Raw genomic sequence first — 21,695 nt, 5'->3', positions numbered from 1 at the left:
CTGATCCAAACTGGAAGTGAAGGTTCATCCATCATGGAAAAACCTGGCCTCCGCCTCCCAGGGAAATTTGTACCCGGGGACCAAAAGTCAGCGAGCCCCCCCTGCCGTGTTGACGTTTAACACGTGAGCAGACTCTTTGACCGGCCAGTCGCACCCGCAAACTTCAAAGCAGATGAGGATCTGCTGAGATTAAAAGCCTGTAATCCAGGAGAGTCGACCGTCAACGAACAAGCAGGCGGACTGCAAACACTGGCAGCACACACGTCCCACTGAACCGCAACGGACGGTCAAGCCGGACTGCAGCGCAGCGTCCTGCACGCTGAAGAAGATGAGGTGAGGCTTCTTATCAGGCTGCACCAGGCTACAGCTCTGCAGGCCGAACAATAAAGCTTTACGCCTGACCGGGCCTCCGCACACAAACGTATCCAACCTGTCACCTGGGGGGTCGGCCGTGCGTCTCCCCGCCTGGGGTGCGGCGTACGTTACAAGTCAACCTGCTCTGACCAGAAATAAAAATGGCCTAAAACACAAAGTCCATGCAGTTCTGACAGCTCTCAGAAGGTTGAGCTGTGCTGAACGGGGCGCCGTTTTACTAGTTTAAGGGTTCACACATGACACGTTTGATTCCGCCGGCAATGAGCCTGGATACCTGGGCTTCTAACTAGAGAAGCAACTGAAGACACCATGACTTGTTCTGGAATATAGTCAGTCCAGTTCATTTGTTATAAAGGAAAAAAACTCATTTTCAGCGAATGAATCAAGATAAATGTGCCGTTTTCTTTAGGATGCTTCTTCTGTGGCACTAAAACATGAACTATTCAGTCATTAAGTGTTCATTTCAATGTATGCCATAAAATGCTGAGTTTAAAAACTGGAGTTATATTTCATTTGATACTCAGATGGTCTAGGACTGAGTCTGGAGCAGCAACATTTATTCATTTAAACATTTACTAAGCAATGGGAGGATCAGCCCCTTTACCTAAAGAAACTGTTGTTATAACGCAGTCAGCTGACCTCTGCAGTGCATGCCCATCAACTGCGCATGCGCATCAACTGTGCACATGTTGATGATGCTCCTTATCTCTGAACAAACTCCATAATGTAGGTCAGTCCATGTGTGGTCCACTGCAGAGCGGCAGCTGCAGCGCAGAGACCAGCAGGAGGAGGGAAACTCCTGCACCTCACTTTGCTGCAGGTTCAGAACATGGACACACGACTCACACCTTTACCTGAGGTGCTAGTGAAGTCCAACTATTTCCACTGTTTGCTGCTGTTGAAACATGGACAAATAAAATCATGAAGACGTCATCTCTGTTTTTACAGCATTAACATTACTATCCCACATAGTATGGTGGAGCCCGGTTCCGAGGACTCAGATCTACTGTAAACGGACGGCGTTCTCCAAAGCTGTTGTCGTTTGGAAAACGTTGAACCACAGCGTTAACCAAATTACAAACAACACTGTGCTAAAAAAAAAACGGTTTTAGTTCCAAACGACCTGGAAGGACTTTTCCAGTCCCGGATCGTTGAGGTCAATAGATAGAGAGAAGAAATTGGACTTGGAGAGAAATCCTGATGGAGCACAGATCAGTGCAGATAATGCAAGGAGGCTGAAGGTCTGCTGACCCAGACAGAAGGAGGGGGTCGGAGGTCAAAGACAGGATTTAGGTGAGTGGTTCATTGAAAGGGAGAAAACACACTCCCCTCTGGAAACTAAAGGAACAGCCAAACCAACGCCTCATGTTGGCGGTCTGACAGCGAAACCCTCTGAAGGACTGGGACGCCAGCAGCCTTCATCACACGAGCAGAGAGGATTTTAGAGCGGGTCACTGTGCTTTTGAGCCACAAAGGACGCCACGACCCAGGGGCCGGTCATTTCAGACCCTGTATGAAGCAGTGGGAGTTCATGCTGATGGTCAGAGTCTTCTCTGAGATGCTTTTGCTCATCTCTGTGAGTGTGACCTGAACTGCAGCCACAGATATCTGCTTTTCCAGCCTTATTATGTAGGTTCGCTTCCTTACACTCCCTTTCAAGTAATCTTTGATCAAATGTCCAATTATCCTAAGTTTGATACGTCTTTGTGCGAATGTATAACTGGAGATTCTATTGTTTGTGCCTTATTCTTGCTTTGATTGCTTCAAATAAACCATTTCAAATCAAAAAATCAAATCAAAATCAAAATCCCTCCTGAAATAAAGATGCCCGGAATGTTCTGTTCAAACAGTATTGATCCTCATGAAGGTGGGCGACGGTTCATCATTTGAAAATCAAACATGAGAGAAGATTCGTCTAAAAGTACAGGAGGGGGGCGACGACAAAGCCACGACTGCTGCAGAAAAGGGACTAAAGCCAGAATGCTCGGATCCATTTAAAGCAGAATGGGGGGGCTACCAGATGACCCTGGGGGGTAAACACCTTTGTGACACTAGTAGTGTTAGAACGAGTGAGGTATGTAACGAAGGAGTGGCATGTTTCAGTCACTTCCTGGTGCAGCAGCAGAGGGAGGGGTCAAGGCTTTAATCCACGGCGATAGAAAACCGGCTCGTTTCTGATGCCTTGCTTTGGTTGGTAAAGGGTTGGGGGGGTGAATGTGACCTGATGAGGGAGGACCGAGGCGGACTGTGAGAAGGTCTGGTGTTAGGAGGCGGGCTGAACCTGCTGGAGCTGTCAGAGCCCCTGTTCTGGTACGTTCTCTGGCTCCTCTCCTGCTGCACTAATGAGGACAATTACGCAAGAAGCCTTCATGCTCCACTGTTCAGAGAACTACACGTATGCACGCCACGACCACGCAGGCGAAAACACGGAAGACCAAACAGAGAGGCAGATGAACGGAGTTCCCACCGCTGGTGCTGCAGCCCTGAGAGGAGGGAGGGGGGGCTGCAGATGTAACAGCATTTGAATAATCTCTCCAGGAATGAGAAAGTGATTAATCCGTGCAGAAGGATCCTGAGGATGAATGCAGCAAGACGGAAGAAAGAAAAACAGAAAAGGAGAGTTTATGAAAAATCATCTCCTTCATCATAAACGCAGCTAATTTTTAAATCAAATTTGGCATTTAATTAGCATTTTTTCTGAAGACTTACAGTCTAGAAAGGCTATCAAAAGAGAGAGAAGGGGTCCTCAATCAGTCACACGGTTTGTCAAGCGGATCCGGAAGCGTCCGGCTCTGGTCTGCAGACCCACACAAAGAGAAGATGCTGCGATGATCCAACTTTATTCTGCAGGTTTGAGCGTTCACAGATTGGAGAAAATCTGCATGAGAGTAAAAGCCGAGGCGTCCAGGACAGCGTAACCCCGATGACACCAGAGCCGAGCGGGTCCCGAGCGTCTGACCGTCCGTTTCAGCTGAAGACAAACAACCACTTCTTCTGAAAAGCTCAAAGCTGGAGCTGCAGCGATCAATGTGCCTCATGACCGCTGACCGGTCAAGCAGCAAGGCCATATTTCAGTTCTCCTCCTGTTTGTGCTCTCAGCCTTTTGTAAACGGTTTGTTGGCAGTTTAAATAAAGTTTTGGTCTGGTTTAGTTGCCCCCCCCACAGCATGCTCACAGCAGAGGGCATTTAGTTTGAAGAACAACCGAACTGCTCGTCTACAGCAGAATCTCCAGCTGCTGAGACCCGGTCCGATTCAGAGGAGGTTGACACGAGCTGCAAGTGCACGGCCCACGTGCACACGGATCCTGGTTATGGCAGAGCACACATAGAAGGAGGCACGTTTGACAAAAACACAATAAAGATCTGGAGCAGCAGGTGGATGATGGATGCTTTAAGTTTGTTCGATAGACAAAGTTTAAAAAGGGAAGAAAAACTGACAGAAAATAGTTTATCTATTGCATTTTTACTGCTTTTGGGTTGAATTGTTTTCCTGTTTTTCTTTTTTGGTTATATTTTCAAATCCTTCAACCCTTTGGAGATATTACAGGAATTCCAGGATCCTCCAGGCCTCCATTGAAATACATGGGGAATTCTTGAAAACCTTTGCTTCTTTCAACCATTTCAACCACATACTTTACACTAGAGACACTATTCAAACTACAAATTATTCACAAGACTGTATTCAGTCATTCATCTTCTTCCGTTTGTCCCTTTCACGGGGCTGCTGGAGCCTATCCCAGCCACTTGTGGGCGAAGGCAGGGGACACCCTGGACATGTCGCCAGTCTGTCGCAGGGTCACACATGTCACACTCACACCTATGGAGTGACCAATTAACCTATGAAGCATGTTTTTTGGACGGTTCTCCGGAGTCCCTGGAGAAAACCCACGCATGCACGGGGAGAACATGCAAACTCCAAACAGAAACGTCCCCCATTGATGTTCTGTTCCAGGTCCCCCAGCCGGGACTTGAACCGGGGGCATTCTTGCTGTGAGGCAAGAGCGCTAACCACTGCGCCACCGTGCAGCCTCACAAGACTTTAAACTGATTTAAATTCTTTCAGATTCCTAACATATGTTTTAGCTTTTGAAATATAAAGCTTTAAACTTTGGGGTAATTTCATCGTTATGATGGGTTTCAATGGGAGAGGCTTCTGACATTTTCACCAAAGTTCCTTCTGTCTGGCAGCTTCTTATTTCGGCGTTCTTTCAGCTACAGACACCATTAAAACACTAAAATGCTCACAAGGCTTTGGACTACAACATATTTTAGTCCAGTGATTATGCAATGTACAGTTTTTTCACAAATGGACTTCAAACTTTGGTAACTTTTCAACAATGTCCCCGCTGTGGCGTGACGTCACACGCTGGACGGAGGAAAACAGCCTTCAACTTTTACAAACAAAGCTCCCTCACATCTAGAAAGTCAACTCCATCCCAATCAAACATCTAGAAAAACGTAGACACGTTTGTGGGCTTTTCAAAAATGGACTTTGTGTCGGGATGTTAGTTTTCCTTTTCTTTGAAATCCTCCCAGCTGCCGTAGAGTCGCTGCAGCACTAAATGATCCCGTCCACTGAACCTGGTTGGTGGCAGGAGAGTCTAGCTGTGGTGCAGACGTCACTGGTTCGATACCCGGCGCTCGCATTTTTCATTGTTGTTGTGCTGTTCTCACTTTATTTATGCTCAACTCTGATCATTGCTTAATTTATTTTCCAATTATTACCCTTTAGGTTTCATTTTCATTTAGCAGTTTCTTCTGGAAACGCAGCTCCTTCTAGTTGCCATTAAGTTTTTACAAAATGTAAACTTTACAGTAAAAACTCCTTATGTCCACAACTTTCATTGATCTTTGATTTGAAAGTATTTCAGTGAGCGGAAGAATTTAAACCATTTTTTTAAAACCAAAACAAAACATTTTCATGAATAAAGGAAATGACATGTTTGCATGATGTCCTACAAAGTTCTTGGAGAAAATATTAGACTGAGTGACAGAAGATCTAGAAGATCAGACTTTGGTCCAGAAACTCGGTCGGCCTCCGCTTCCTTCATTCATGCAACATGAAATAAACGCTCAACTAGATTCCATCAAACTCACAACTCTCAAGATCCAAGCAGCAGATGATCTAGCGTTACTCAGACACTGGTATGCAGGGTGGAGCGGGCGACCGGCTGCTCCTGGAATCATGCTAACTCTAAATGTGATATTCTGGGTCAGATGCAGCCACAGAGAATTAATTACAGTTTGACACATTGGCACTCGGGGGAAAGCTGACCTAAATGAAGTCGGTATCACGATCAGAGGTGACATGCCGTCTCTCCAATAAATGTCTTTCTCATGTTGCAGCTGCAGCTCTGTTTTCATGACCAGAGAACACATAAATGTCTTTTTTTTTGCTTAACTTTGGGCCCAGCAGCCATGGTGGAGCGTTACAGCCGAGCTGGAAGCTGCTGCATCAACAACCAGCAATGGGCTGAAGCGCCGCAGGTGCAGCGAATGATGCAGCCTGCGGAAACACGGATGCAGACGTCTGGAAAACAACCTGCTGTCTCTGCCGCTCCAGCTGCTGTGTGGACATGTGCTACCCACTCAGCCGTGTTTGGGATTCTAACCAACGGAAACACCAGACTGAAAGAAGGTCGCGGGTGCAACGACGCAGAAGAAGGAACAGAGAGCCGTTCTCGCCGTTTCTACAATAGAAGCCCTGACGACATAAACGCAATAAGTAGGCAAATAAAACACAGGAACGTCAATCTGAAAGCTTCCCTCCAAATGTTTCTGGGGCCTGAATCACACCTTGTGTTACAGTAGGATTACTGAGGGACAGGTAACTAAGAATTTAGAATTTAAATAGGGATGCAGCACGCTCTTTGGATTGTTCGTGTTAAATCGATGCAATGGAGAGCACAGAATGAAGGAATGAAACAAATGCAACAGACTGCAGGTCTGCTTTTTAAGGTGAGACGCTCAGACCATTGCAGTTCCCGCTCTGCACCAGGTCAGCCTGCTCATCCACTGATGGTGGACATCAGTGCTAAAAGGAAGAACAAGAGCCAACCGTCCAAACTGTTTTAGCCAAAGGAGAACAAAGAAAAACAGAATTATGTCAGCTTTTGTTTTAATGGCCGGTTTCATATCAACCTTTGACAGATGCAGCAGCACAACATGGCATCACTGGATGCAGACTCTGTGTCTCAAACATTGGCTTTGCATGAGCATAAAAGACCGCTCTTTTTGTCGTCTTTTTCTGGACCAGCATCTTCTTAGTGAGCTTTAAATACATCTGATTTATTAAATTATCTGATTCTTTGAGACATGTGGACTTTTGTACCTAATAACAGCAGTTTCCAGTTTTATATCAGAGTTACGTCAGATCAACACATGGAGATTCCTCCCCTAAAGGCAATACTTCCTGGCATGCACACGTTTTTAAGCGAGCACACCTTTAGTAAATCAGCAGACTGAGAGCGAGCGGTCCCCCCTCAGGTGTGTCCAAGAATCTGGGTCAGGCTGGTTTTAAGCTGAAGATGCCATCAAGTAGCATCTGTTTTGAAGATTTAAACTGTTTGCTTTTGGGCAAAAATGCATTTTGTGACAGTTTGAGAGGAAAGCCTGGCAGAAGAGATGGAATTGCTCTTCGGTTAAGTGAATAGTGCCGTAAACAGAACAGCCAGGCAGCACAGAAAGGCTGGACAGCGTCTTTGGAGAGGTTTGATGTAGTGGTTGGAGCACCAGCTCCATCCATCCTGCTTTCTTCAGACAGCAGGCAGCTTCGCCGCACACAGTAGGTCGTAAATCACGTGGCAGCCGCAGAGAGGCATCTTTACAGAGAGGCTGAGATTGTACAGAAGATAATAAAGAGAGGGTTTCCTCTTTTCTTTTTTTTACATTTGCTGAATCAAAAGAACCATCGCAGTCTAGGTTTTTAGAGAATCCTTTGTCACTACTGCCCTTAAGGGTGGATGTTGGCCGTGTAAAAACAAAAGCGCAAACCTGTACAAGTCACGCAGAACGAAATATTGAAGTCATTGACCCCTCGATGAGCCCAAAGACTGAAAATATTCATGTAAGGAGCTAGCACTATCACCTTACGAACAACAAACGTGTGGCGTAAGGGTGTGTTCAACTTCTATAATCTTTATAATTACTTCGCAATATGCCTACTACCACACGCACAACAATAGTACGTTCCATTTTCATGACGTCTCTTGTGCAACCCAAAAACCTGCAGAACCCGTACGGGTCAACCCCCCCAATAGGTTCATGTGACTACGGCCTCAGGTTGAAAGAACAAACTCCTCCATGACTTCAGGGTGAATCGCATGTGACCCTACCCTCACTGCCCCAGAGAACATGGCAGAGGCCCCCCAGACTAATCTCAGAGCCAAACATCTTTCAGCAGAAACTCTTTAGAATGTTTTGGGGAACATCACAGTCTATTCATATAAAGTGCAGCAGCAGCAGGAGCAGCAGGAGCAGCAGCAGGAGCAGCAGGAGCAGCAGCAGCAGCAGCAGCAGCAGGAGCAGCAGGAGCAGCAGCAGCAGCAGCAGCGAACACATTGTTCCTAAAAACATGGCCATTAACGCACAAATGCAGACAGATGATTGCAGCTTGTGGTGGCTCCACAGCAGAAACGGCTTTGTTACTGAGCTCTGCTGTTCTTGGGTAATAAGGTGCCTTCAGGGGAGATCAGGCAAGGTGGAGAAATCAGGCCAAACTGCAGAGACGGAGATTTCTCTGAGCTGAATGTTACACATTCACCGGGCCTCAGCAAAGCGCTGTTAATACATGATCTATTAGCTCTGCAGATGAACAGCTCCATGCTGGAGTAATGGTATATTTACAGATGTACAGCAGTACTACATTCATCCAAATCTGCTGTTTTTCCTCCTAAAGACTATGGACTCAAGTCCATCCAAACTTCCCCCCACAGGTGAAGTTTTATGAAGGCTTCCCCCCACAGACCAAAGGCAGACAGAATCCTCCCAATAAACTTGAAGCAAAGGTGAGTATGGATTCAGTATAGATTGTCTGGGGAGACCATCGCTGAGCTTGAACTGGACCAGACATCCCTCTCAGACGGAGCGGATGAACCCGTTCAGCTGCTTCATCCAACCCAATGAAAGCATGTCACCTCTATCAGTCTGTTACCTCCCCAATAGAAACAGAGAACAACCATAAACCTTTAAAGTTCAGGAGACTAAAATAACCCCCCCACAAACACCCAAAAGTCTCATCACTATGCCAACCCAATCCCATCTGTCTAATCACACAATTATCCCAGGATAACCACATTTCCGTAGGACTCTGCGGCAGCGTTCAAACCGGGAGACTCTGTTGGACTCCAGCCTTTTTCAGAGATTCATATGATTCGGTTTCGGTCTCCGAGGAGAAAACCAAAGAGTGGAGGAAACTAAAAAAATGCTCCCACAGCTGCTCGTTTGGTGACAAAAAGCACCAGAAACAAAAACTGCAAGTCGCTCCAACCCTCTGATTATTGTACAATCATAGGTGCACCGACTTCCTCCCTGCATCACGTTTACCATCTCAAACACAATCCAGCTTTTTGACAGTCCTTCCTCTTCATGTTTGAGCTGTGGACTGCCTTATAAACTCCCAGGAGAGCCAGAGTCCAGGTGAGCTGTCACACCTGCCCAGCAAATTGCACTGAGGAAACAGACCCTGATAGATGCACTGAATGATTTTAATTATATTTATACTTTATCACACTTCAATAGATAACAAAAAATGCTTTAAAATGTGTACGCCTTTTGTTAAGAATTATTATTGAAAAAAATAACAGGTTTTTAGCAAAAACTCTCACAACTTCAAGCTTTTTGTGTTCCAATAATAAAAAAATACCAGCAGGATCCTGAAAAATCAGAGAGAAAGCAAACACCTTCTAGATGGACCTTTAAAGTCCAGCTGCCCTGAAGACTAGAAACCTGGGACAAAACCTGAACCTGGGACAATCCTCACTACCCAGAACCCTCTTTTACTGGACCTTACCTTGTTTCTAACACCTGAAGGCAGATTTATTCTTTTTAAAAGTTAGTCAGTCTCAAAAAACCCAACTAAAGTGAACCTCTTGTTTGTTAAAGCAACAAAGGGTTTTCATTGCACCAAAATATTTTATTTTTTACCAGGAAATTCCATTGAGACTGCATCTCTTTTTCAAGGAAGACCTGGCTGTATATAATGAATGTACACACTTCTGATGTAGTAGATGATTTAAGATTTGGGTTCTGCTTTATTAAAATAAACAGTTCAAACAAAAAGATCAAAATGTATCAAAGAACTGAGGCAAAGAAAAACAAATCTTCTTTAAATCAATGCAGATAAATCGTTTTTTGGGACAATCAGAATATTATAAATGAAACTTGTTTAAAGTAAAAAGGAACAAATGTTGAATTAAAACAAATGATTATTGTCTCCAAAGACAACGAATGCTGCACAGATGCAGGAATCGCAGCAACACTGCATAACAGCAGACACACAAAGAGGACCAGGAGAGAGCGGGAAAATGACAGAAACCCTCGTCAGGCAGCCAGACGCCTGTCTGAGTCCGTGTTTGTCCAGCAGCACGAGCAGAGAGGATCGAGTGGAACAGGAACTTCCTGCTGAGCCAAAGGACACGCAATTCCTGCACAACCTGTCTCCCCGGGCAGAGACATGCCTCAGCTGTTCTTCCTCCCTCCACCAGCCCCGCCTGCAGGTGGAGGGGCTGAACCTACAACATGTTTACATGTAACCAACTGGGCGTAGGATTAAAGGCTGCGCTGGTTTGTCTGGCGTGATGAAAGTGGGGTTGGACTGAGGTCAGAAGGATCTCCACACACAGCAGTCGTGTTCTCGCTCAGCAGCTTCAGACGCTCACAAGTTGACAAAATGTTGAATAGATAATTATGTAATAGATTAAGGTACATTGTGTGGCAGACTATGAACTCCAGCAATGTCAAAAAGAATCAGATTAGATTATGACAAGGTTCACTGGAAAATGCTGCGCTGGTGTGAAGTCTGGGGGTGGACGTAAACGTGAGCAGCAGTTTTTTCTGGGCTTTGATCAAACATTAAACCAATATTCAGTACATATTGTTTCTGAGGGAAAACAGACCACAGATTTTACAATCAAAGATAGGATTTGGACAAATGTACTGATGTACTTAAGTAAAGAGGGATTATGAGGGCGGTGAGATAGTTTTGGTAATGTTGATTGCTGACTGCAGAGCAGCACTTATAATTCTGATTCAGTTCTGCTAATCGCAGGTTTTCACGTGAAAACGTGCGAGGAAACATCTTCCAGAAGTTGACGAGCAATCCAGAGTTGCCATGCCAACCTCATTAATCAGAGTGCGTTTACTGACATGTAATTGACACTAAAACAAGCTGTGCCGAGGTCACATGGCTGCAGGGCGGGATGCAGCTCAAAGAGGAGTTTTCCTACAACAAATGATTTCACGAGACACAAGCTGAACCCAAATTTCAGCCGTCATGATCTCAGAGTCAGAGGAGGAGCATCTTAGGCCTGAGGTCTGTTATGAGGAAATCTGAAGAACTAAAGACGACAGACATACAGGAAAACAGATGAACATGTGGGAATGGACTGCAGAACATCAGAGGATGACAAGGGACCAGAGCTCCACCACCAGCTGATCACCTCTGATCATCTGCAGCCCAGGCACTAATTACTGCCAGATAATCCGCAGTCCTCCCATGACGAGCTGCAGGCCTGCAGCCACAACAGGTCAACGACCAGCAGGCGGAGACCTGGTCTGCACGGCTCACGCGCCCAGAAGCCGATGGAGGCTCATTTCTAATACTGTATTAAGGCGGACCGCTCCTCCGTGGACCACACTGTGCTGCAGCATCCATTTCTCACACACTCCGTCTGTTCGCTCTGACTCATACGTCACATTTGCACCAACATGCTGCTCTGACACCTGTAAGTCTGTAGTAAACAAAGCGCTGCTGTCAGTGATGCACGACAAACGCGTCCTGCACAGCCTCTCCTTACCTGCATCCCCTGTGAGGGGCTCAAGCTGACATCTGACCGGAACAACAGCCACCTTCTCCCCACAAACATTTGGGAATGCATGAAGTGATTCATAAACCCTCTTTTCTTGAGGCAGAACATGATCTTCAGCTCATTAATAATTGACCATCTTCCACTGGGGGAACGTTCAATTATCGATTGGGTAAAGCCTCAGAGTAAGCCGCTGTGCAGCTTCTCCTCCACCGTAAACAACATAAAGGCCAAAAGAAGGACTCCTCTGATCACAATCAGCAGTTCTGCTCTGCAACATTACAAATGGATCATTACAATTACAGTTGAATGAGGTTCAAGCAGTTATTATATGGAGGATTCTCTCAGTACTGTTATATAATGAGCATAGCGCTGAAAGAAGATCCAAATGGACCCAGAAACCAGAGAAACCAATCACAGTCACAACAACTTCACTGACAAACAGAAAACAATCGCTCAATTAAAAACTCTGTATAGCATCTCAGCTGAACAGAAAAGATGAAATGACCGTAAATAAAAACGAAGCAGAGGAACTGCTCCCAGAAGCCGATTGATGATCTCAAACAGCAGCAAAAACTTCAACCTGAAGCTCTACTAAGTAAAAACTAGGGCTGGTTATTAATGCAGAAACACATCATTTAAATTCAAATGTATTTGATTTAAATGAATTTAAACTACGTATATTTGATTAAACCAACCAGGTGCAGATTTCTCTTTTCATGTTCTTCATTCATGGAAGGAAAACAAGTTTGAAAAAACTTCAAAAGATAAGTTAACTGTTAAAAAATAATATATGACATGCAGTAGTTTTACCCAAAATCCTCACCAGGGTCAACAAATCATTATGTACATATTCCAGAAGAACGCAGACGGACATTTTCATTTGCAGAATCTGAAGAGTTAAATTTTTTAAAATGCTTTTTAATCCACACAAAGATGCTCACTGAAAAATATATACCATAATGTGTTTTTAACGAGCCTGTATTTAATCTTAGATAACAATGTTCATTTAGAGCACGCCAGCTTTATCCAGTGGAGCGGTGAAACCACATAAAACCACAGAGGTGGTTACCATGAAACCGGCGCCATGGCTACAAAGATCCAGATCCAGCGACTGTGGGCGGAGCCTGAAAAACTGAAGGAGAAGTGAGGGCCGGATTCACTGACACTACTGACACACGTGTGCATGTCAGCATGTGGTGAACATAATAACTACTTTCAGGTCTGCAAACACAGGAATCCATGTCAAAGTGCTTCTAAGAGTAAATTCTACAAAAGCAGATTAAAGCTTTGCATTAATGCAAAGAAGCACATGAATGCACAAAAGCTGTGCACTGAGTGGCCGTGTCGCTGAGCTCGGCCCCATCGTCTGCATGTTGTGTAGGAAGACTTTTCCCTGTGAGGTGAAAAGCTCTTCAGCGGGAAGGCTGGACGTGTCACACTGTGAGTAACGTAGAAGAACGGTTATGAAACTCTGACACTTCTGCTTCTGTCTAAAGAAATTACTCTTTTGGATTTTTTTTAAGGTCGAAATAAATTTGATTAAGTCCCAACTTGTAAAAAGAAAAAACAACAATCTTTTTGAAATAAAGATCAGCAAGTTAAAGGTATCAAGTCTCTGCAGACAGATGATGATTACGTCTGCCAGGCAGAAATTTAAAAATGTCCCTCAACAAACGTCCTGAAATCCTAAAAACATTCAGGAACAAAACCTGAGAAGCAGCAAGCCCCCCCCCCCCCCCCCCCCCCCCCCCCAGCCCCATCCCACTGCAACACTGAAGCTTGGAGAATTACAGGCCCTTTGGACTTCATGACAAACACATGTATGGTATAAAACTGGATTTCCTCAAACATGCAGAAACTTTTAACTTTTAAACAGAAAGTCATAAACAGACTAATTTATTTTCTTTCTGCTCACAAATGCTAACTTTAGGACTGTATTTTTCTGAGTGATGTGTGTAAATTAAAGACACTAAAACAAACTCCTTCCTGCAGCATCTTCACTAAATAAATCCTACTTTACCTAAATAAAGTTTAAGCAGAATGGCCCAAGGTCACTCCCAATTAAAGCAGAGATCAGAAGGCTGAATAAAGCATGAGCTGTTCAGGTATCATGTTATACGGGGGGCCCGAGAGACACAAAAGGAGCCCCTGAGCCTCACGTCGAATCCAGGGAGGAGCAACACCAGCACAGACCTGAAAAGCGGCTCCCACGTTCAGAGAGGCTCCCTGGTCCGCCCAGCCCTGATCCCCAGAAGACTCCACCAGGAAAAGATGAGGAGATAAATGTCTCTGGGACCAGTTGAAAGCTAAAGACGTGAAACACGGCTCTGCTTTGCTCTGTGTCTATAAACTGCCATGAACTTGTCAGATTTAGGATTAATTCTCTGCACAAACCGAAAGGATGAGCGACAAAACATGTAAGAACCTGCAGGAAGGAGGTGACGGAGCACTTCCTTTAATGCACACCAATGGAGTCAATAACATGACTGCATCAAAACCTTCATATGACCTGAACAGTCACACCAACACTGTCTCAGAAAAAAGAGGGCATCACCACGGCGCCTAGTTAGCGTAGTAAAAACATGCGACCCGGTTTGGGTCCATGTAATTTCCTCAAAGTGATCCGGAGGTTCTGAATGACTCAACTTGTTCTAATGTAAGGTTTGCTGCCATGTGCAGAACTCTGCTGGTTTGGTCGGTAAAAGCCGGGACGTGTCTGTCACTGAAGACACGAGCTCGGCCCAAGTCTTCCACAGAAACTATTTTAGGTATCTTGTGTGGAAACGGGGTCAGCTGCACATCTGAGAACTTGGCTTTTAAACTCATCCTCTGACTGAATCCTCTCACAGTGGCTCTGCTGGATCTGCTCCCAGGCAGAGAAGAATGTGGAGCAGAGTCAAGACCCAACATGCACGGCGTCAGTAAACAGGGCATCGGTGGGAATCAGATCAATTCACACTCACAAGGCCTCCATTTGTTTCAACTACTCTTTTTTAATACTTTCAGTAAAAATCCAGTTTGGCCTGAAGACAGTTCTAATATTAAATGAGCAACCTTTATTTATTCATCTTCTACCGTTTTGTCCCTTTCGGGGTCACGGGGCTGCTGGAGCCTGTCCCGCCCACTTGTGGACATCCTGGACAGGTCACCAGTCAGGTTAATGTCTGGGATGACATCAGTTCTTGGAGACCCGTTCACCTTTTTTCTCTACCCTTCTGTGGATAAACCGGGAATCACTTCAATTCATTCAGAATAACAAGAGCTGGTTACAGTACAATCCAATAAAATTAATTATCAATTAATTTTTGTAACAAAAACCAAAATAATCTGGGTGCTAAAAGTAGCGAACAATAAATTGCAAATTTATCTCATCTTGCAAAAGACGGCAAAAATTGTATCAAATGGTGACCTTAAATGTGCTAAAAAAAATCTAATGGCAGCTTGGAATATTTAACCAATTTAACCGGGGTGGCCGTGGTGCAGCGGTAGGGCGGTTGACCCATGATCGTAGGATTGCAGGTTCAATTCCCGCCTTGCACGCCAAGTGTCCTTGGGCAAGACACTGAACCCCACCTTGCCTCTGGTGGGAGGTTGGCGCCAGTGTTCGGCAGCGGAGCCGCCATCAGTGTGTGAATGTGTGTGTGATTGTGTGTGTGCATGGGTGAATGGGACTGTGACTGTAAAGCGCTTTGGGCCTTCGTAAGAAGGTAGAAAGCGCTTTACAAGTATTCGCCATTTAACCAATCAAATAAATCCCTTTATGCATTTGACCAATCAGATGGACGCTTTTTCGTTAGATGTTCACCTCATATGTAGACGAGGGTCATTTAAGGTATAATTTTTGAACTGTTGCAGTGAAATGGAAGTGATGTTTTTGGTTGTTTGGCTATTTTTTCATGTATCGCAAGTTATATCGTCATCACAATATTGATCCCTTACATCGCATATCGCGAGGGGAAAAAAAAGTAATCGCGGAAAAGTTCAACACCACGTTCGGCCATTTCAATGGAAATGTTTACAAAAACCGCCCGGTTGTGATAAGAGCCCTGGAGTCTGGCCTGCATAGAGCTGTCACCCCAAATATGAATCAATCGGTGACCTCACTTCCTTCCACTGACTGGTCTCAGCAGCATCGTCCGCCATGGTTGATGTTTATGTTCCCGTTCCCGCCTACTTCAATGCAGAATGATGACGTTTGTAGCGTATCGATGACGTACGGGTCGGATTCATGTGGCCTGGCCGGTCAGACAGAGGTCGCATTTCAAAAGATCGGATACGTATCAGATTCAGAACCACATACCCAAGTGGCCTGGGTCACATTTGAATAGATCGGATCTGTGTCGTTCAGACTGTCATGAAAAGATCAGATACAGGTCGCATAGGGGCAAAAAAATCAGAATTGGGTCGTTTCAGCCTGCGGTGTGAACGTAGCCAAAGAGGTTCATGGATGTATTTGTCTGCAGGTGGATGAATCAGAAGGGGGCGGAGCTGGGAGACTTTGGCCCCGCCTACCACAGCTGCTGCTGTGGTAGGCTGCAAACAGCAGATAAAAACCTGCTGTTTGAAAAAAAACAGCAGGTTTTTATCTGCTCCTGATCCATGACGATTTGAATAAAGAAATATTCAGAAATCCAATCTTGTAATCTTAACTTCTTCTATACATGTCCTCCATCACAAGAAAAATTGGACAAAAATGACCCCCCCATGCAAAGGTGATAAGGGGTTTTGGAACCCATGAACCGCAACTTGAAGCATGTGTAGAGAAAAGGTTGTGGAGAAGAGATCAAAGAGCTTCACCTCCACCTCTGGCGCTAACTCAGAGGATGCTGGAGAAACGGGGACAGTCCATCCCTCTGGCCCCACCATCCCTCATCCCATTTGTCTCTGTGCCTACATGAGAACATCATGTCTCCCACTAAACCGCACCCCACAGAGGAGGACTGGGCCTTCTGGGCTTCTCCTCCTGCTGCTGACATATTCACAGGGGGGGCGCTTCAGTGAGAAACTGCCAATGCCCCTCCCCTAATTCTTGGGGATGACCATGGGTTACTTTAACAACCTTGTGGAAAGAGAAGCCCCGCCCCCATTTTTCAGCCTATTAGAAACACTGGAGCTGAATTGATTCCGAATGTGAACCTGCCTCTTCAGAGGACCTCCTCACTGTGACCTTGTGTTTTTAAATAAAGCTTTGACATTTTGAAATGCAGCAGATTTCACTCTGATGAGATTCACTCAGGCCAGCGACTCGGCATTAATGCTTGTAAATGTTTAGTAATGATGTGCCTCCTGTTGTTGTAGGGTCATTTTATCAGACAAAGAAAACAACAACTCATTCAATTTCCTTCATGCTCATTATGAGCAGCAGGATGTGAGCTTAGAAAATGTGGATCATTTTGGTCTCTCAGTTATCATCATCATCTGCAATAAAATGTCTTCTGTTTTACAACACACAGCAGCACTTTCTGTCTGCATCTGTCATTTCTTCTAAAGACCAGTTCAAACCCAAACATACACCTAAAATAGGGCAGCTCCAAGCACCCGAAGAAACAAACCCTTTACAAACGAAGCCTTTTACATTTGGAAATCCAAATAACTACAGTACTTTTGAATTTCTAAGGAGATCCTGTCCTGCAAAAATCAATTTACCGTCCAAAGTATTCCATTAGAGGAAATTCGGATTTGTTACAATTCTATTTGATATTTTTCATCAATTTATTTAATCTAAAGTCAGACAACAAATAAAAAGTTTAAGAAAAAAGAGTTGAGTCATCCGAACCAAACGTCCCAGCTGAACTTTAAGACATCAGCTGGATGAATGAGATCCTTCATGGCATTTTACAAAATCCTATTTATGGAGAAACATATAAAACTGACATTTTCTTACTAATCAAGAAGCAATAAAAAAATAAGTAGGCAAATTTCTGAATTTTGCTAAACAAATAAGGGAACTTTATGGCTGTTCTAGCAGTTTAAAAGTGTGAAAATGAAGTGTATTAAAATTATTATTTCGTGAAAAGCAAGATTTAAACACCAGATGCTAAGTAAATTAATAAATGATCATATAATAAAAGCATGAACTTCGGCACGTGACAGACTGTGCCATAAATAAGCAGCATGATGCGGTCAAATATTAGAACTGTAAACTCTAGACTTTACCTTCTTCCCGGTAACGTTAACAATTCTCCTTAACTTTCCCCTTAAATCCCAAACAAAGCAGCAGTGTTTCCGCATACCCCCCCCCCCCCCCCGATCACTGTTTACCGTGACCCCCCCGTCACATAAACAAAGTTGTGACCTCGCGGGACGACGACAGACTCCCGCTTCCCAATGTCCGTCATGAGGCTCGCGCCGTCAATCACGCGCCTCTTTTCCTGTGGAAAGTAATCTGAGTACCGATGTGGATGCAGTGGGGGGGGGGGGGGTACTCCCGGCAGCCGGACGGTCTCACGGAGATACCATTACCTCATCTCGGGCCCCATTATCACACCTGGAAAAAAAAGCTGCGCGTTCGGACGATGAGTCACGGCTCGTTCTCGGAGAGCGCGAGCTCGGAGCTCGCGGAGGCTTCGACGTGAGCCGTGACACAGCCAACATCCGAACTTCTTCGCACTTCCACACCCGCGTGCGCACTTGTGACAGTGATATTACACGAGTGGGCCGTGTGTAACAACGTGTCGTGACAGTTCGCGTGCGCTCTGACCTCACCCGTTTACCTCTGAAAGTTAAACCAGGTACCTGGAAGTTAACCAGGTGATCAGAGGACGAGGAAAAACGTCGAAAGGGCTCCGTTTTCTTCGGTTCTTCCCGGTAACAGATTAGACCGGAGACGGTTTGAACACTCCTGCTCGCTCACCGCGTCATTAGAGAGATTACAGACCGAGCTAAGAGCCACAGAACCGGGCTAACACCACTGCATCAGCCGGGCTAGTGCTACTTTAGCCCCTTTTGCTAACCCTTCTTTCCCGCTCACCTGTGATCACCTCCGTGATCCAGACGTGGCCCCGTTAAAGCCCCGACTGTGACCGTCGAGCCGTCCCGTTCCGGATAATTCAAATTCCACAATAACCGTCACCGAGACCCTCCGGGCCAACCGCCGCCGCTGAATGGCTGCAGCGCGAGGATTCAACCAAACCTCGCCCTTGGCAACGGACCGCCTCCGCGCGCGCTCATAGGCCGGCGCGTGCGGGTCCACGGTGATCGATGGCCACTGGGCCAAATTCTGAGGGGTTGCCGACAAATAAGAAATTTAGCACAAAGACAAAAAAAAGATAAGGATGATTTTAGAGTAAATAAATTATTTTTAAAACATTTTAACTTTTAATTTAAAAAAGGAAGGAACAATTTTAATCTGTGCAATAAATTAATACTTTTTAGTAAGCTGTTTAGCAAAATCAAAATAAAAAATGTAAAAAGTACAAAAGAACGTTAAAACATTTAAATTCATTTATTTTATCTAATTAAATTAAAGAAAACATAAAAAGCTAAAGACGATTTAATGTTTTTCTCATTTTAATTAGCAAATTTTTTGTTTCTTTTGTATTTATTTTCTTCTATAAATTAATTACTTTTCTCGTTTGTCTCTGATTGATTATCATGTCTATTTTTTGTGAAAACAATGCAAAATATAACCATTAAAAATAAACATTTATGGGTTTTCAGGTTTAACAAAACACTATAAAGGCACCACTCTTGATTCTGCCAGTTTGATCAATGAACGGGAAAATGCACAATGTGTCATCCTGTTTCACCCTCTCTGACCAAATAAAGGTAATCATTTGCTTTGCATAAACTATGAAAGCACAGCTATTTGACACATGTTCCACTCTGCCGTTATTTCAGCGTCTGACTGATTCGATGATTTATTTCTTTGAGCAGAACTTCCCACAGTTCCTGCACAGCTCGTGTCTGAACCATCATCATGTTGATCATTTGACCATCTTCAGCCGCCCCACGCAGGCCTACGCCCCTCTACCCCCATAGCGACACACTGGCCTCTTTAGCTGGCCAGAAGTTTATCAGCATTCCTGACATAGCTCCAATGGGTACAAAGCTGCAGAGCAGCATATTTTCTCCTATCAGAAGGCAAACACACAGAGCTTCAGCCGGCAAAGCCGGTTATGATGATGGTTTCTCTTCTGTCTTGTGTCTCTGACTGCTGACCTCTAACACTGTCTCTACGCCTTTGAAAGCCAACCCTCTTAATCATCTCTTCTATCTTTTTATGCACATAACAGGCCTGGCAGGTCCTGGGGCTGCATTCCTGGTGAAATGTTGAAGTATTTTGCCCCCCTGTGGTCAACATGAGCAACATCAGCAACAAGCTCCTGAGCATTCGCAGGGAGAGGAGCTTCATTTTTCAAATATAAGTTTTGCTCAAATAAATACTGTCTGGCTTAAAATATGACCCCCCACAGGAAGTATTTGTGGCTGTTGTTGGATTAAAACCCATATTTTTGTTCAGTAATAAAGCTTTAATGTCCACATTTTCACTGAGAAAAGGGATCCTTTCCCTGAATGGAAGTAAAAATGCTGTTCACCTTTCAGCAGATCCCTTCAGGGTCGCCACAGAGAATCAGCTTTTACTGATTCATTATCAGTAATAGCAAACAGCAATTATAATGTTGTTGTTTACTGGGAAAAAAGCTGCCAGCAGCTTCGGCCGCGTGACCTCACCATGAGGTCACCTGAGCCGCAGCTCAGGATTCACCTTTAGTGAAGCAGCGTTTGAGTTTAACAGTTTCATATTTCGCTTCTTGCTCCAGAAACAACCCCAACAAAAATGTACAGTGAAAGAGTCTGGAGCTCAAGGCTGGTACCTCCCACCTCCTGCTCTGGAGTATTAACCCCCAGGATGCCCCCCCCCCCCCCCAAGACAGAGGAGACATGGGACCAAAGGGAGGAACTGACCGCCTTAAAGCTGAGGTTTAAAACTGTAGATGGAACTTTACTTCCTTCTTGGAAGGCACTTTACAGTCCCCTTCACTCGGTGCACACACACATTCACACACTGATGGAGACTCCGCTGCCTCATGTGGGCTTCAGTGCCTTGCCCAAGGACACAACAAGCAAGCGGACAGTTCATGGCTGACAGTAGTTAGAAAAATGTAAAAAATAGCATCGGCCTGTTTTGTGTGTCATTTTTAGTCACTCAGAGGATAAAGAGGAAGAAGAAGCACCTGAGGAGTTTGAGCTTTTCTGCACCGTAAGGCTTAAACACAGAAGATGCAACGAGGCTGAAGGCACGTCTGCCTGATCTTCTGCTGGTCCCACGAAGAAACGTCCAGGGAAAAGTGGAGAAAAAGAAATACATAAAATCTCTAACCCCTCAATATAAATGTGTCTTCAAAGTCCAACTCCGATCATCTTTTGGTTTCTGGTCTTTTAATGCTGATGATGTTTTTAGACTAAATCTAAAAACCTGTGTTGTTTTTTTAGGACATAGTTTCTGCAGAGCGCCAGGAGTTCATCAGAAATTCAGCTCTGAGTTGTGTGGAGCAACCACGCTCCCTCCTCCCCCTCTCTGTTGTAGAGAACTCTGTTTACTTGCTCTCCCTCTAGCTTACAGCCCCCCATCCATCCAAGTTAGCATTGGCGGTGCAATAGAAATGGCAGCAATATCAGTTTTATCCATCCGTCCGGTTCTGATCCAGATTCCAGCTCAGACCAGGAAAACAAAGTTGTTCATGATCTATTTGTCTGCAGGCGGATGATCAGAAAGGGGCGGAGCAAAGAGACTGCGGCCCCGCCCGGCGTCTTTCACAAATACAATCCTTTTCTTCATCTGCTCCTGATTCACAACTATTTGAATAAAGAAATACTCAGAAATGCCACATTTAAGCTTCATTTCTTTATAAATGTGCTACAAGAAAACCATTTTCATGGGAGCGGGTCTTTAACCCTTCTTCTATCTTAAATGACCCCCCCCCCCCCTTCCATTGAGGTGTTCTTCCTACCATGACAAAGGTGGATAAAGGTGGAAAGATTTCATGCAATCCATGGACACCAGTGAAGATCACAAATCATTGAAGAAAAAAGGTTCAGAGCTCTGTCTAGTGGGTCTAGATGACCCAACTCCCAGTGTTAAAGTGCCTAGGATAGAACAAGGGTTACGTGTATATTAATGTTTATTACTCGTGAAAACAAACCCCAAAGTGGTATTTTGATCTGTTCAAATATCTCTGAATCTTCCTCGAAAAACCTGCTCTCTGAGCACAGGCCCCTCCCAACCCATGAAAACAAGAGGGTCCTCACATTGTGATGTCACAAAGTGAGGACCAGCCCCTTCCAGGAAG

General features: G+C 44.8%; 1 protein-coding gene across 8 annotated transcripts in view; it reads right to left on the bottom strand.

The window, feature by feature from the left end:
* Positions 1-18,556, bottom strand: part of numb (NUMB, endocytic adaptor protein) — a 29,826-nt gene extending 11,270 nt beyond the window's left edge. For 3 of the 8 annotated variants that reach the window (XM_023951648.1, XM_023951653.1, XM_023951654.1), the window contains exon 1: positions 18,374-18,556. The gene's annotated coding sequence lies outside the window, so the exon portion shown is untranslated. Of the gene's footprint in view, positions 1-1,229; positions 1,271-2,842; positions 2,958-17,865; positions 17,989-18,373 lie in introns of those variants that run through there. The other 5 variants (XM_023951652.1, XM_023951656.1, XM_023951649.1 and 2 more) reach the window with 4 other exon arrangements.
* Between the last annotated feature and the right edge of the window lie 3,139 nt (positions 18,557-21,695).

Source organism: Oryzias latipes, chromosome 22 (assembly GCF_002234675.1).
Source record: "Oryzias latipes chromosome 22, ASM223467v1".
In the NCBI taxonomy this organism is placed as follows: domain Eukaryota; kingdom Metazoa; phylum Chordata; class Actinopteri; order Beloniformes; family Adrianichthyidae; genus Oryzias; species Oryzias latipes.
Note: the sequence above shows the minus strand (reverse complement) of the source record. Positions and strands in the feature narration are given on the sequence as shown.